General features: G+C 42.1%; 1 protein-coding gene across 1 annotated transcript in view; it reads right to left on the minus strand.

The window, feature by feature from the left end:
- Window positions 1-3,934, minus strand: part of PGM5 (phosphoglucomutase 5) — a 94,767-nt gene extending 90,833 nt beyond the window's left edge. The window contains exon 1 of the mRNA XM_035309088.1: window positions 3,929-3,934. The gene's annotated coding sequence lies outside the window, so the exon portion shown is untranslated. The remainder of the gene's footprint in view (window positions 1-3,928) is intronic.
- Between the last annotated feature and the right edge of the window lie 2,806 nt (window positions 3,935-6,740).

Raw genomic sequence — 6,740 nt, forward strand, 5'->3', positions numbered from 1 at the left:
TTGCTTCATGGCCCAGAGTTTGCTCCTTACAAGCTAGCATATCCTCTATGTATGATGCTTTTCAATGGAATTGCTGAGCAAAATGAAACAAAACTAACCAAAATCTTACCTGAGGATCAACAGTAGTTTGATACTGGGAGGTGGGCAATGATAGTGAAATATGTAAGTGATAGATATCACTATGAATGATAGTGATAGAAGTGAAATGTACGTGCTGATATATATCCTGGCTATCTTTTTGAGCCGCCAGCACCAGGGATGCTAATTAGTAATGGTAACAGAGAAAAACACTGGTAAAAAAAATAATACCAAGATTACTTTCTGAGTTTTGGGTGAAGTCACATTTAAGTCCCTCAGTTCACATGCTTTAGAAAGCTCTTTAAGACCTTGGGGTTAGAAAGCCACCCTAGGTACATTTTCAGAAAGGGTCCCAGACAGAATTCCATCAATTCCTTAAAAAGTATCAATATCATGGTTCAGATCATTTTGTATCATTGATTAAAGAATTTCTCTGCTCCTCTTTGCACCTAGTGAAAAGGACATTGTTAACTTCAGTCTTCACTCTCTGCTGTTTCTGGCCCTGCCATTTCAGGTAATATTACTGGTTAAAACATGGGAGATTTTTCTCTTTTTAAGAATGTCCCTCTCTTTCATCTCGAGGATCACGAAAGTTTTCAGCATAAATACTCTAAATTCTAGCTGATAGACAGATTTTCTCAGCAAATTTATTTTATCATCTGACTGTAACTGGTAGCAAGAAGAGAAATGTCTTATGGTAATGTATTGTTACACAGCTTCCCTGAATTCAGGTGGCTCTGACTATTTCTTTGACCACTAACAAGTTTAGATATACATAAAAGCAGTACCCTAAAGGGATTAAAATAATCCAGAAAAAAAATACTGACTTCAAGTTCTGAACTGACCTTATGCTCCAGAAAAATCAGACAGAACCTGGTCAAAGGTGTAATTTCGAGGTGCTTCAGGACATCGCCACTCAAGTCCTGAGAACCCCAGCCAGCTTTCAGCAGTGATGTGCAAACTGATCGAGCAGCGCCTCCTTCTGCAGTCGTTCCCTGTGTCTGCTCCTCAACAGTCCGTTTTTCCGCAGGAAAAGCTGCTTTATTTTTCCCTTCCATAGCCTGCCACGTCCTGCTGTTTGTCCCTGAGACTCCTGCAAGCTCGGCAGAGTGCTTTGCTGGGCATCCCCGCTTGGAGGAGCGCCTCTGAGCGCTTGCAGTCAGAAAAGCTGGCTTTTCCATTCCGGTCTTCCCTCCTGGTCTTCCCTGCCCTTTCATTTGGCCTCGGATGAATCCAGTGTCACTTCAGATTTTCTTATCTAAATGCTTTGCAAATGCTTTGAAAAACGAGTCTAGCTGTGATTGGCAATTGCAATACAAAGTTAACTAAAATACTAACACTATAAGCAAAGTATCAGGTATTCAATAGGTGGTTTCCCTGCAGATTTCCAAGGCACTGAGTTAATGTACCTAGTATTTCTGTGATTGTAAAGGCATACAGAGAATAAAATAATAAAATTTCTCTTTCCAAAGAAATGCAAGGCTGAATTGCTATTTTTATTGGGCTGTAAACTACTCAGCTGTTCTGTTTCCTGTTTGAGGATCTCTGAGCACTTACAAGAAAGGAAATGAACATGTCTCCATGTAATAGAGCAATAGACAATAAAGTATCAGCTTAAATCACAAGCAGAGTGATACAGGTGACCTTTGTGCAACCATGGGAGATATTCCTTTAATTCATGCTGTATATAAAACAATTCATTTTATGCCAGCAGTCCAGGTCTGGATTGAGGTCTTCAGAGCCTAATGCTTCATAAATGAATCTGCCTTCAGCAAGTTTGTCTTATTTAGTCCACAAAGCTTTTTAAAGAAGTAACATGCTGCTTAATTTCTGCACTCTAGAGCTACAAATTCATTTTCCTGGGAGGCTCCCCTTGCACAGAAGTGAAGGTCTGTGTGTGCGTACCAGGCTGTTTTGACTTGCTCACATCAGGCTTTACTTTGAATCCCATTGTCTTTGATGCCACTTCCCTTCCAGCTTCTCTTGCAGATAATTAACAAGCAAATATCCTACCAAAGTGTTGGTCTCCTGGGCTTTCTGGACTTTGAATATTTTAACTTTTATTCAGCCAGTCTTGACCTAATACAAAAATATTCAACCATAGTTCACAAGCATTTCTCTTTCAGCCTCAGCCCCATGGCAATGACTTTTTTATTCACAAAATCACATTTGAGTGAAAAGGACTGGAAGCATACTTGAAAACTTATGACAAATTAGCCTTTGCCTTCATAACACACTATGTTAAAATACAGATAGTTAAAAAGAGGTTAGGAAGTGGTGTCTGTGGACACTGCATCCCTTTTTCTTAGTGGTGTCTCTTAATCAAAGGTGTATTACAGAATAGTCTCATTTGTCTTCCATCCTGCCCTTTCCCAGTGGTGCTGTGTACATCATTTCCTGCATGCTTAAACAAAATGAAGCTTCACACATTTAACGTCTATGATTTTCCTCTTTTTCTGCTGCATTATTGGACTGCTTCATCCAGAGCATGTGTTGACTAGCAGCCTTCAGCATAAATGTCTGTCAGTGAGGTGAAGCAGGGCTGTCTGATCTAGCAATTCCTCAAAGAGTACAAATTGCTATTGATTGGTACCTACAGAGATAAGGCAAGGAAGAGCAGCTGTAACTTAGCATGCCAAGCACGGTATGTAATAGATGTGAGTGATCCCTCAGGAATTTACAGACTGGCATACACCCAGTAGCAGCAAGAATATCACCTAGAAGCCTCCTTAGCAATTATATATTCAAAAAGTCCTAATCTTTTCATGATATGATATAAAAATTACCCATGCAATTGCTTGGTTTTAGATAGAGGGTTCTGTTCTGTTTTGTTTTGTTTTGGATACATGTGCCTTTTTTCCTTCTTTTTTCTCTCTTTCTTTCCCTTCCTTCCTTCCTGCCTTCCTGCCTGCCTTCCTGCCTGCCTCCCTCCCTCCCTCCTCCCTCCTCCCTTCCCTTCCCTTCCCTTCCCTTCCCTTCCCTTCCCTTCCCTTCCCTTCCCTTCCCTTCCCTTCCCTTCCCTTCCCTTTTGGAGGATGAGGAGGAGGAGGAGGAGGAGAGGGAAATGAGTTCAATTGTACTGAGAAAATACTGCTTTTATATTCTTCACAGTAATGAAGACTTCAGTTGTGATTGAAGTTATCCCTCCTCTGCTGGTGCTCATGTCAGTAAGCTAAAATTTAGCTTCTCAGGCATCTTTGATGCCATCATCGGTTCTTGCAATAATGTCAGTAAAGTTGCTCATCAAAAAAATGGTCAGAATTCTCATAGTTTTACAAGACAGAGGTGTCCTGGTTTTGGCTAGGATAGAGTTAATTTTCCTCCTAGTAGTGGCATGGTGCTGTGTTTTGGATTTAATCCACAACAAAAGGAAAGCATTTAGTAAGAAAAAAATAAAATAGAACTACCACTAAAAAGACATAGGCTTTCTCTCCCTTACCTTCACTACCTGAAAAAGAGAGTAAATCCAAGATCAGCTTTAGAACCCTGTGTGAGAAAACACAAGAACATTGCTGCAGCTAAGCTCAAGTAGTTGCTAAAATAAGTGTTACCAGTAGATGACAGCAAATACTAGTTTTCTGCAACATTTTCTTTTGTATAATCTTTGAAAACGCTCCCCTCCCCCCCGCCTCCCTCCCCCCCCCCCATGGAGAAAGTTTTTTTTCTAAGTCTTCAGTGATGTAAATCGCAGTGAATGAGATGAAAAAGCACAGTGTCACGAACACACTTGATTTCTTAGCTCTTGCACACAAGGTTCCCAAAGCAGTTTCCGAAAGGCAGGCGCAGCCCTCAGGAGGAGAGGTTCCCTGTCACACCCTGGCGTTTTGGCCTTCACCGGAAAATGTCGGACTGCCGCTGCCCTGCACAGTAACAGGTGCTGCTCCCCAGTCATAAATGCTGGTTTGCGGCGGACAAAGGTTGGTCTGGCTCCTCAGCTAAGGGTGAGGGAGGCAGGGGGGCGGTCTCTCTCCTCCCCCCGAGAAGAAGGAGCAAGTTGCTGCACTACGAAAAGCAGCGCCGCTGCAAGGCCCGGGGGCCTAGCGAAACTGCCCCACGGCTCTCTGTGTGTGTGGAGAGCCTGAAAGGCCGGTCAAAGTGACTACAGAAAACATGCAAGCTCCTTCTCCTGGCATTGGGACGGTATGCCCTTTTTACTGAGCTAAGTAACAACGTTCTGGGAATGGGTGTTCTGACATATTCCGACGTGCTATTCTGATGAGATAGCTGGTGTAAGTGGGAAACTGGTAGTCCTCCCTCATGGGAAAAAGTGATTTCCCCCAAGTAGCCAGCACCCCTGACTAATAGCAGACTGGTTAACTGGGCATAAGCCACTTGCTCCAGCTATAAAACCTGTGACTGGATTAATGAAGCTACCAGATCAATGGGGAAATAGAAAAAAAAAATGGAAAACAGGAAATAGGAAATGCAGCTACAACAAATAGGAAAATACAGCTGCCCAAACTATGTTAGCAAAAGAGCTGGAATCTGTCCTCCTCCCACCTCTCATCCCCTCCATCACACTCTGCATCATGAGGTGTTCTGTAATATACGCATGGTGTCTCAGTGTGAGGACCAGGTAAGGAAATAGTTCACCCAGCAATGTTTAGGTACCCGACCGACAGAAGGGTGGGAAGCTGCCAGGATCAGTTTCAGCAGAAATGAGGCACCTTCTGATTAAAATGGAGTGGTGGGCTTCCTTAAGGACCCGAGGGGCATGGGAGCAGATCCTACCCCTCAGCAAACTTGGCTCCCACCACTCCTGGGGAACAGAGGGATGGAGAGATCTGGAGTTCTGGCTAGTAGTATAGCAGTGCTTCCTCTGAATTGGCTACTGTGAATTACGTTGTGTATTTTTTTAAAATAAAACCAGTCTTTTTTTTTCTTTTTTTTCCTTTAGCTTAAGAGATTGGCTTTCTGCAACACTAATGAACATGGAACACTGATGTCAGACACCCCGTGAACGTGTCAGTATTTGTTTTTCAGACAACTGTAATTTATGTCATTTACAGCCAAAATTATAGAATTCAATTTTTAAAAAATATTGATAGGTAAAGGAAAAAAAAAAAAAAAAAAAAAGTAAAAAAAAAAAAAAAAGGCTTATATGTTCTTATGGTCAAAAAAGACAGCTATATGATTGCCTGTTCTGACTTCCCTGCATGTTAAAGTAAAATAACCTATGATATTTCTTAGAATCACAGAATTTGGAAGGGACCTACAGGGATCAAGTCCAGCTCCTTGGACCACTCAGGACCACCCCAAAATCAAACCATAGAAACACAGAATATCCAGAAACTCCAGGAATATGATGTCAAGGAATGTGAACCACAATGCATACTCTGGAAGGATGTCCTTTGATTTAAGGAGCCCAGGTAACTGAGACTCCAGGTTGCTTCAGATAGTTAAATGTCTGAAAAAGAACATATTTCCACTACTCGATCTTTGTATAGATTTAGCCCTAGGCTTCAGCTCTGGTTGTGACCTTGTCTGCTAAACTGAGAACACTTCGGTCTGTGAAAAGCCTCTCACAGCAGCGATAAAAATAACTGACAAAAGGTGGAGTGAAAAAATAAAAGCACGGTCTTAAAAAGGAAAGTAAATATTAAAAGCATAAGCCTTCAGGTGATTATGACAACTAAAGGTTACTTCTAGAGCTGTGAATTCCTCGTAGCTCCTGGCAGAAACAACCAGACAGCAGCACTCTCCACTTTGGCAAGGTGTGAAAGTTCTGATTTCTTCAGCAAGTTGTGCAATTTCCCAAGGGATATCTTAGTATGAGCAACAGAAAGCTAATAAACGTAATCACACTACCTTCAAAAAGTCTGATCTTCGTTTTATGCACTCTTCTGACAAAGACAGGTTCCAGAAGACATGCTGTTTTTAAAAATTGCATCTGCTAACAACAACACAAAGAGAGCTGTGCAGTTTCAGTGAAGTAACCTATTGGAAGGTAGACTCTGTGCTCTGCAGCTAGCACAGCTGAAGACATCGAGATATCCAGGTGCTTGTTTCTGTTCAACAGCAGGAGGGATTGTGTTTTTATTGTATTTTTAAATGAAAACAAACAAACAAAAACCACAGCAAAATGTTTTCCATAAGGAAAGATTTAATGCTATAAATCCAAGCAGCCTATTGTGAAATAAAATAAAATCACACATCCTGAGTAATTCCTGAAAATGGAACACAATAGGTGACACAATCCAATGGTGCTTTGGTTAGTCCAAGGAAAGAGATCGTTTTTCTTGGTTATTTTGGGGTTACCTAAAAAAATGTGGGAAGTAAAATGCAGTAGAGAAAATGCTGCTTTGGAAAGATGATTCCATGTAGGAAATATTTGTGATGGTGCAGAGGGTACCAAGCTGTTGGGATTTTACACTGGGATTTACAATGTATTGTAAAATGCCACCTCCGCTTCTGCTAGAGAAATAAGTGTGATTTTATTGGGAAGACCGGTGTCAAGTGCGTACCCAGTATCTTGCATGGTTTTGTGTGGTTTAGCAGAGGCAGAAGCGTGGGGAAACCCTGTGGACAAGGAGGTGCAAGCCTGCCAGGGCAGGTGGGGCCACAAGGTGTGCCAGGCTGTGGGTGGCTCCTGTCCCACAGCGGGCACGACCGCTCACTGCTGCACCCCTCCTGGGATCCCACATGGAGAATCATAGAAGTGA

This window comes from Oxyura jamaicensis, chromosome Z (assembly GCF_011077185.1).
Source record: "Oxyura jamaicensis isolate SHBP4307 breed ruddy duck chromosome Z, BPBGC_Ojam_1.0, whole genome shotgun sequence".
Classification (NCBI taxonomy): Eukaryota; Metazoa; Chordata; class Aves; order Anseriformes; family Anatidae; genus Oxyura; species Oxyura jamaicensis.